General features: G+C 32.0%; 1 long non-coding RNA gene across 1 annotated transcript; it reads left to right on the forward strand.

The window, feature by feature from the left end:
• Nucleotides 1-1,782: 1,782 nt before the first annotated feature.
• LOC132760668 (uncharacterized) lies at nt 1,783-6,305 on the forward strand. Its single transcript, XR_009629868.1, has 4 exons — nt 1,783-2,552; nt 4,596-4,689; nt 5,376-5,563; nt 6,171-6,305. It is a non-coding gene; the product is annotated as an uncharacterized LOC132760668 (long non-coding RNA).
• The last annotated feature ends 3,662 nt before the right edge of the window (nt 6,306-9,967 follow it).

Consider the following 9,967-nt stretch of genomic DNA (forward strand, 5'->3'; position numbering starts at 1 on the left):
ATATATATCGTTTATAGAGATAAAAAGTTTGAAGCAATATTCATTTAAAAGGACAAAAATGTTTTTGAGGCTATATATATAAAAAAGATAAAGGATACAAAAAAGTAATTGGAGCTCTAATCGCAGGATAGTTAAGAAATAAATAAGTTTTTTTAAGTACATGTATTTAAAAAAAAGAAAGTTTTTGAAAAACACTTTTCTTTAAAGGAAAAAAAACAAGCTGTTTTATAAATAGTCTTTTGAAAGGAGTCAGTTAAGAAAATAGTTGATTTGATTCAAAATGATTAAGCATGTTTTTATTGCAAGATGAATAACAATCTTGTTAAAAGTTTTATACATTTTTTGGAGGAATTATGTATTAAGCTTCAGCAGATTTAATCCCATGACGGTATATAGGTAAACTGGCAGATTTTGTTTTTTTCCTGCAGATCATGATTTCCACTGTAAAAAAATCGGACCAAAGTTTGCTTCTGTGATTATATACCTCTGTTCCAGTTCTTGTTTTTAATTGAGCTGTATAATGGAGTTAACAGTGAAGGCCATAGTGTGACAGAATTGACTACAATAGGAATAATCTATTCTGGAATATGTCAGGAAATAGCATAGGTTTTATGCAGGCAACTTTTAAATGGGCCATTGATTTAAAATCTTTTTAATGGTCAACGGATCTCTGCTTGATTGAGCAAAGATAGTTGAAAAAAAAAAAATTATTTAAATCTTTTAGTATGTGCTTGAAGTTAGAATGTTTAATGTTGACTTTGTGGAGTTATCCTATCAGAATGGGTTAAACTTGTGTCCAGTATAAGAGATTTCTTATGTTTTCAGTTTGTGATTTTTATATTTGAAATATTCAGGAAAACTATTGAATGGGATATATATGATTGTATTGTTACCCATGAGGGAAATCATTCCTGTACTGACAGAGTGCCTTTATCAGTACCAGGAGAGTGTTTTGTGCCTGTGTACAAGGTGGAATGTGACTTTAGGGGGTTAATATATCTAATAATCAAAATAATTCCATTTGAGAAGAAAATTTGTAGCTTCGATGACTATGATTCCTGTCAGTGTAATTTTCTTACAAAATTGGCCACATGATTTTTACGCTCCATTAATTATGTTAAAGGGAGTTAATTCTTTTACGTAAAAATAGGGACATGAATTAAAGCAGGCTTTTTTTTCGGGAAGAAATTCTAAATGGAATTTATAATTTTTCACGTAAACTTGAATATTTGATTATCAAATTGTCAATAAAACTTGCTGTTTGATTTCTACTGCTTGAAACAGTGTTACCCTATTCATAGAGATTTTATCTATTTACTCAAACTAGAAATGAAAGTGTTCGATCAATCAAATTTATGTTTATTTACCATATTCTATTACAATGCTATGAAACAATCTTCACAGAATTGTTGAAACTAAAGTTGCCATACTATGAACATCTGCAAAGATTTTTATCTTTTTAAAAAAAAAAAACAACAAAAACTTAAACAAGACGAAAAAATACCCAAAAAAATATGTTAAAAAAAATCATGGATATTTCTTGGATGGACTGGAACAAGTTATGTTGGAGTAGGTGGGTGGGGTAATCATTAATTTGTAGAATTTTAAACGGCTAAATGAATAAAACTCTTTAATTATTTACAGTATGTTAATTATCATGGCCTGTGTAAGGTGTTGTGGTTTTATTTTCTGGCGATTGTTGGGGAACTGATGCCAGCGTGAACCAATAAATTAATACACTAGCTTTGAATCAGTTTTTGGAAGGAAATTTTTTCAAAAAAAAATTTCCTTTCTATATTATCGGTCTGCCTATATCAAAAAGAACGAACAACACCTAATTGCATTCTGTTTAAGCTCAATAGAAAATAAGTAGTTAATGCGACCAAGAAAGTAGTGCAGCAGAACTATATGTATACTTTCAAACGTGGATGACTTTAAGAAAAAGCTGATGTTCAAAAAAACTTGAAATGATGATATTCAATGTTAGCTAACATCAATGGAACATAATCTTAAACGTGTACGAAAAAAAAACATCAGTATTATTACGCATTAGGCCACAGAAAAGTTTGTGTCCATGTACCTATGTACAATAAATTGAATATAAATAAGGTGTCATTTTGTAGCAGAGATGCTGAAAAATTCACATGTAAGTCAACCGAAGGGAAATGAAAGTATTTATTGTATATATTTAGCAATTTATTGAATAGCATTTTATGCCACCGCTGATTTTTTTTACGTCAATAACTCAAGAGGAAACAATGGATACAATATGTGGCCTTAAAAAAGCGTACTATTTTCGCAAAAAATGGTTCGCAAACTTTCATAGAATCAAAGCGTTTGAAACAAAAATATTATTATGTAAATAATAAAAAACAAGATAACACTACAAGTCTTTCAAAGGTATTCTGGAATTAACGGATGCAATTTGGTAAAACTTGGTTTTGACTAGTAGGGCACACCCGCCATTGTTCGGACCATCGACAGAATAACGTTCGTGTTTTTCAGATTTCTCCATCCAAGACATAGATTTGCTGATGAATAACATCGCAAAGGTTTGTGGAAATGCTTTTATTTCTTTGTTCAAAATCGTTTTGTGTTTGCAGATGTTAATTTGTTTAGACAAACGAAATTAGGTCAAGGATTGTTTTACATTATTGAATTTACAGGTAAACTCGGCCCTATACCAACTCGGGACAGGTCAACTCGGTCCTCTATTAAAACCATATAGCTTTATTAGGATATAGATTGTTTAGATTGTTTAGTTAATAAAATATTGTTTGAAATTATCTTTAAGATAAATAATTATCTTTAGAAGAGATATCAACACAATATATGTTTAAATATTAATCAATAAATAGAGTTTTTAGATTGAATTTTTGTGACAATGAATTTTATTGTATTTAATACTGTTTGTTTTTTAATATGGCAAATGCTTGTTTAACGATATTTTTTTACCAAAAAAATCTGGAGTAGCATAAAATGCGTTTAAATTGTAAATTCTTTCTTTCTCTACAATTTCACATACTTTTCAATATCCTTGAGTAGATGTCTGTTAGTGTGAAAATGTTAAACCATGACAGTTATGATGAAAACATATCAAAAAGTAAGAAAAGTAATCATTATCAGTAATTATGTAATTATGGGCCGAGTTGACCCATGCTGAGTTGGAATAGGGCCGAGCTGTCTCGAGGGCCAAATACGTTTGAGGGCCGATCTGACCCTGATTCGAATTTACAGTGTTGACTGTTGTGAAGGATTTGCTTTTTCATTTCTATTGTATATAGACTATCTATTAAGATAGAAATAAGTTTATAATATGTTATATTCAACTGTTGTGTACAATTGATATTCGATAACTGTATAAATATTTATCATGGCCCTCTTGATTTTTATTTGGCGAGGTCCGAGGACAGGCAGCCTTTCGCACAGACTGCAATTTGCATTTGGTATAGTAATTTTTAGTGTTTGATGATCAGAAGATTTTTTCCTTCTGAAAATCATGGACTTGAATAATTCAAATCTGTGTGAAAGCGCAAAGAGAAAAGAGACTGAAAATTAATTTATTATTTCTATGGACAATATTGATGTAATAAATTTGTAATAAAACATGTGGGTCAATTTCCAGCAGTAATTGAATCATGACAAAGTATTTTTAATAATTTTATTTAACTTGTGGCTACTTGAAAATTTCATGCTGGATGTTTGCTTACCATTACATTTTGCATAAGAGCTCTATGATTGACATTAAAGTCCACGGGCCAATTCATTTCTGATATATCTATAATCTTTCCGATATCTTGTTATAATATAAATGACTGAACATCATTGTAGAATTATAAGGAAAAAATATATATCAGTGATTTTTTTACCTTTGCATCCTGAGTCCAGAACTCAATGAATTTGCTATGGATGCAAAGTTTCAAATAATGTGCATCTTTTGGATGCATACTTTTTCTAAGTAGGGAGTCCTGTCTGACAGAAATTTGGTATTAAAATTAATACCAAATAGTGTTCAACTTATGTCAATCATATTCTAGGTCCAGCTAAGATATAATAATGTGCTATACTATAGGTAAGCTTAAAAATATTAAGGAAAATGAAGTTTTGATTAATATCAAACTAAATTAATGGAAAATAAACATATTAAATTTATTTGACAGTTTTGAATAATTTCAAGTATCAGAAGCATTGTAATTAATATAGAAATCAAATTCATTTTTTTCTCCATTCCATTGTTAATATACCTGTCATATCACTTAAGCAGTATTAAGATTTGTAACTTGGATTTGTCGGCTAAATTATGGGACTCATAGATTTATAAGCCCAGCAAGTACTAAGGACCCACACTGATGAGTTTTAAAAAATCACTGTATATATGTTCATTCTTTGTAAAAATGTTAGAAGACTTGCAAGTTACCGACTTTATTATTGCATTTATTTATTATTGAAAAAATGCTGAACAGCTAGTCTCAACAGTGTTTATAGGCTAGAATTTTCAGTTTGCATTAGGGCCAAAATTATTAAATATATTGTTAGTCATGATGGCTTTCCCATTGCTGTCATCAAAACTTTAACCTTGTTCATAACTTTTTCAGATCTTGGTGTATTGTCTTTCATACTTGGCCACAACAACCCTTCAAATAGACCAGACTAAACTAAATTAACTTGACCACCATATTAACATTCAAGGTAAATGTCTAAATTTTCTTGATTTTTGCTATTAGTGGCTATAATTTGTTATTTTTGAATGGATTGTCTTCAAACTTGAACAACAATGATGTCAATCTTTCAGGATAGGACCTGACTCACTCATAAATGTCCTTGAAGCTTTTGTGATCAGAAGTTGTACAGAATAATACAAACCCAGAGCAATTTCATTCACTTGGTTTTTTTGCAACTTCTGAGAAAATGGATTTTAAAGATAGTTGTTTTCTTGAAATTTTCAGGACAGTATAGTAGATAGTAAAGACATTTAATACATACTGTATATACACTATAATTACTATAGTATACTATAAAAATCTTTATGCTTGGACAATTTTGAACAAATTGTTTCTTAAACAGTGTAAGAAATTAGGATTTGAATCGACTAGGCTGGTCAGACTACTATATTGGAATATTCACTTGTCCAAAAGACATTTCACTAGCACGATTCATTTGTTCAAAACAGTTGTTTATATTGCCTCTGAAAATACAGTAGCCTGGTCAGGCCTGTTACTGTGAAAAGTTGCGTAGCCCGAGGAGAAATTTAGTAGTCAGACTCTCAGACTACTGCTAATTTCGAAACACTGCTTAAATTATTGATTTGATATTAACTAACATAATTATTGGGATACTATATGTATATCTAATAATAATTATATTTTATGTTTCAGAAGTTCGGCCTACATGTCAGATTTATGAATGTGAACAGCAGGATATCGATTTTAAGGATGCTTTAGGGTCAATGACAATGAAATCACGAGAGATAAAGGCTAAAATGTGAGACTGTCAATCTGACTAACCTTGAAGTGAACAAATGGAAAAAATGTCTCTTTCAATAGCATGGGCTTTTAAGGAAGAGGTACATGATTATTTAGAAGTATTTTGTATATGATATTTCTTAATTATTATATTCTAATAGCTTTTTTTTTCTTGACTTGTTTAAAGGCTGACACAGGACAGTTTATTTTAAGTCAGTGAGCTTCAGTCACTGGATAGACTATTGTCACAAAAAGCCAAATTTATAAAAAAGAATTACAGTGTATTTAAATATCTTATACAAGAAATTAGGAACAAAATTAATTGCAAGAACAATTGTGACATGTAACATGTATTTTAGGATTTCAGCTTTCTTTTCCTTTTTACCTCAGGACAATTCACATTAAAATATTGAATATTCACAGTAAGTAGTGTTAGCACTCCGACATATCTGACATATATGATCATCTTATCATCACTTAGCTGTCTATAGCTTATCAGAATCACTCACATTTATGAATTTAAATAATTTTTGAAAAAAATTGCTGCTTAGCAAATAGATAAAATACTTGGGGTGTCTGCGACTGATTGGTTTAGTTTTCTTCATTTTAAACCTTTAAGCCTTTCACTGCTGTAAGTTTGTTCTCGGCAAGGGTTTACAAGTGGAATTTTAATTTTGCAATTAACTTTTTCTAAAACAAATATTTCAGGAAACAGAGGCGCTTATATGATAGAACAGTAAAAGCAGGAGTGATAAGGAAAGATACATGTAGAATAAGATGTGTCTTCATGTCTGAAACACTAAAGAAATAGAAATATTGTGGTTTTATAAACTTTAAAAGAAATTGGAAATATCAGGAGACTGCCTGCCCTTTGGCAATGTTGGATAATGAGTTCTTAGATGTGATGTCGAAAGTCTCATGAATATAGTACCATGACTTAATCTAATTAGAAAAAGAAATGACATTGAGGAGAAAACTAGTCACCAGTCTTTCACCAAGAACTAGAGATAACTTTCCAATATTTGAAATATCATAATATGTATAGAACTTTATTGAGCCACCAGTTTTTCACCAGGAAAATAAGATTCACTTAAATATTTTTAGCTCACCTGTCACAAAGTGACAGGGTGAGCTTTTTTGATCGCTTTTCGTCTGGCGTCCACTTTAAAATGACATCTCCTCATAAACCACTAAGCCAATTTCATCCAAACTTCACAGGAATGTTTCTTTGGTGGTCACCTCTAAATATTGTTTCATAGACACTGGTTGCCATGGGCAACCAAAAGAAAAAAACTTAAAGTATCTTCTTTTAAAGAACCTAAAGAGCTAGAGCTTAGACAAAAGTATCTTCTTTTAAAGGTATGAAACATCTTCTAGTGAGTGTCTACCAAGTTTGTTCAAATAAAAGCCCTGGGGGTCAAAATTGGCCCCGCCCCAGGGCGTCATTGAATTCCCCTATATGCATATAGTAAAAACTTAAAAATCTTTTTTAAAGAACCAAAATAGCTAGAGTTTAGATATCAAGCATGAAACATCTTTTGTAAGTGTCTACAAAGTTTGTTCAAATAAAAGCCCTGGGGTCAAAATTGGCCCCTCCCGGGGGTCATTGATTTTCCTTATATGTGTTATAGCAAAAACTTAAAAACCTTCTTTGAAAAAACCTAAATAGCTAGAGTTTAGATATTAAAGCATGAAACATCTTCTGGTAAGTGTGTACAAGGCCCCACCCAAGGGGTTTCATTGTTTTTAGCTCGACTATACGAAGTATATGGAGAGCTGTCCTACTCGCCCCGGCGTCGGCGTCCGCGTCCAGATTTTAGATTAAAGTTTTGGTGCAGTAAAATATTTTTCACTATTAACTTTGTCATTTCTTAAGGTATCAACTTCAAACTTCAAATATATATGTTCCTTATCATCAACCACATCTTATGTGACAAGGTTCATAACTCTAGCACCAATATTTTCAGATTTATCTCCCCTTGAACCTAGAATTTTCCTTAAAAATACTATTTTTTACTGTTACTTCTTTATTTCTTAAGGGATCAACCTCATACTTCAAATGTATGTACCTTATCATCATCCCCATCTTATGTGACAAGGTTCATAACTCTAGCACCAATATTTTCAGATTTATCTCCCCTTGAACTTAGAATTTTCCTAAAAAAATGCTATTTCTTACTGTTTCTTTCTTTATTTCTTAAAGGATCATCCTCATACTTCAAATATATTTACGTTATCATCCTCCCCATCTTATGTGGCAAGGTTGATAACTCTAGCACCAATATTTTCAGATTTATCTCCCTTTGAACTTAGAATATTCCATAAAAAATATTATTTTTTACTGTTACTTATTTTATTTCTAAAGGGATCAACTTCATACTTCAAATATATTTACGTTATCATCATCCACATCTTATGTGACAAGGTTCATAACTCTAGCACCAATATTGCAAGAATTATCTCCCCATAAACTTAGATTTTTTACTAGAAAAATGTTATTTTTTATTATAACTTTTTTATTTTTAAAGGTATCTACCTCAAACTTCAAATACTTATTCCTAATCATCAATACATTTTATGTGACAATGTTCATAACTCTTGAAGCAATATTTACAGATTTATCTCTCTTTGAACTTAGGATTTTTCTTTAAGAAATATAATAACTTCTTACTTTTTTAAGGTATCTACTTCAAACTTCAAATATATATTTCTTATCATTACACAAATGTTGTGTGACAAGGTCCATAACTCTAGCATGACTATTTCTAGAATTATTCCCCTTGATCTTGGAATTAATGTTAACAAATGTTATTTTTTTACTATAACTTAACACATAATTATACATAATTGATTTTTCTTTCATAGTTTTGTCCTCCTTACTGCGTCCAGTATTTTATTAGTCGAGCTTCGCTGTCTCCTGTGACAGCTCTTGTTAACTATTTGTGTATAGTAAAAACTTAAAAAATTTTCTTTTAAAAAACCCAATGAGCTAGAGCCTAGATGTTTAGCATGAAACATCTTATGGTGTCGACCAAGTTTGTTCAAATTTAAGCCCTTGTATAAAAATTGGCCATGCCGGGGTGGGGGGTGGTGCAGAGGTCTTTTTGTTTTACATTATATGTGTGTAGTAAAAATTTAAAACATCATGAAACATCTTCTAACGGGTGTCTTACAAGTTTGGTCAAATAAAAAGCCCTGGTTTTAACCCATTACTTCATATACACGCCTTTTAACGCCTTTTTCACCCCCCCCTTTTTGTTGTCTCAAATGATGAAAAAAGCCTTATTTAGGCCCCAAACACTTGTTTTTGTTTGAGAAATGTTGTTAAAAAAAGTGACCCTTTTTTCGGCGCGGCCCCCCAACCAAAAGATACATCAGGGGGTTGCCAGAAGGGGGATGTGCCCCCTTCTGTTTGGGGGGTTTTGAAGGGGGGCGGAGTCCCCCTCATCGCCAAGAAAATTTTGGACTTGTGAGAGGCTGTAAATGACCCCAGATTGATCATAAGGTAACGTGTAACCAACGCTGAAAAGCATTTGACTCTATCTCAATCCATTGAGAAGTTGCAGCACTTTGAAATCAATTTTGATGGAAAAAATCAACGCAAAATAGTGATTTTTGGCAATTTTGAGATGTCCCCTCGTTGCCATGGTAACAGAAAATTTAAGCCTGAGCATGTTGTTGCAAGGACAATGGTCCAGTCAACATTTGTGCCAAGTTTGATTAGTGTTGAAGCAGTTTTTATAGTATTATAGCAATTTGAACTTGTAACGGGAGACTTTTCAATGAAAACAGCCATTTTTCACAAAATGCTCATGAAGCAATGGGTTAATGAAAAAAATGAAAAAATCTACAAAACAACAATTTTTCTTCAAATTTATATGACAGGCCATGTTTAAACATGAAAAAACGCGATTTAGGGTAATTTCAAGTATTTTCATCATTTTCTGTTAACCCATTACTTCATATACACGCCTTTTAACGCCTTTTTCACCCCCCCTTTTTGTTGTCTCAAATGATGAAAAAATGCCTTATTTAGGCCCCAAACACTTGTTTTTGTTTGAGAAATGTTGTTAAAAAAAGTGACCCTTTTTTCGGCGCGGCCCCCCAACCAAAAGATACATCAGGGGGTTGCCAGAAGGGGGATGTGCCCCCTTCTGTTTGGGGGGGTTTGAAGGGGGGCGGAGTCCCCCTCATCGCCAAGAAAATTTTGGACTTGTGAGAGGCTTGTAAATGACCCCAGATTGATCATAAGGTAACGTGTAACCAACGCTGAAAAGCATTTGACTCTATCTCAATCCATTTGAGAAGTTGCAGCACTTTGAAATCAATTTTGATGGAAAAAATCAACGCAAAATAGTGATTTTTGGCAATTTTGAGATGTCCCCTCGTTGCCATCGGTAACAGAAAAATTTAAGCCTGAGCATGTTGTTGCAAGGACAATGGTCCAGTCAACATTTTGTGCCAAGTTTGATTAGTGTTGAAGCAGTTTTTATAGCAAATTTGAA

Source organism: Ruditapes philippinarum, unplaced genomic scaffold (genome assembly GCF_026571515.1).
Source record: "Ruditapes philippinarum isolate M1 unplaced genomic scaffold, ASM2657151v2 ctg1481_1_1_1_1, whole genome shotgun sequence".
Taxonomy (NCBI): domain Eukaryota; kingdom Metazoa; phylum Mollusca; class Bivalvia; order Venerida; family Veneridae; genus Ruditapes; species Ruditapes philippinarum.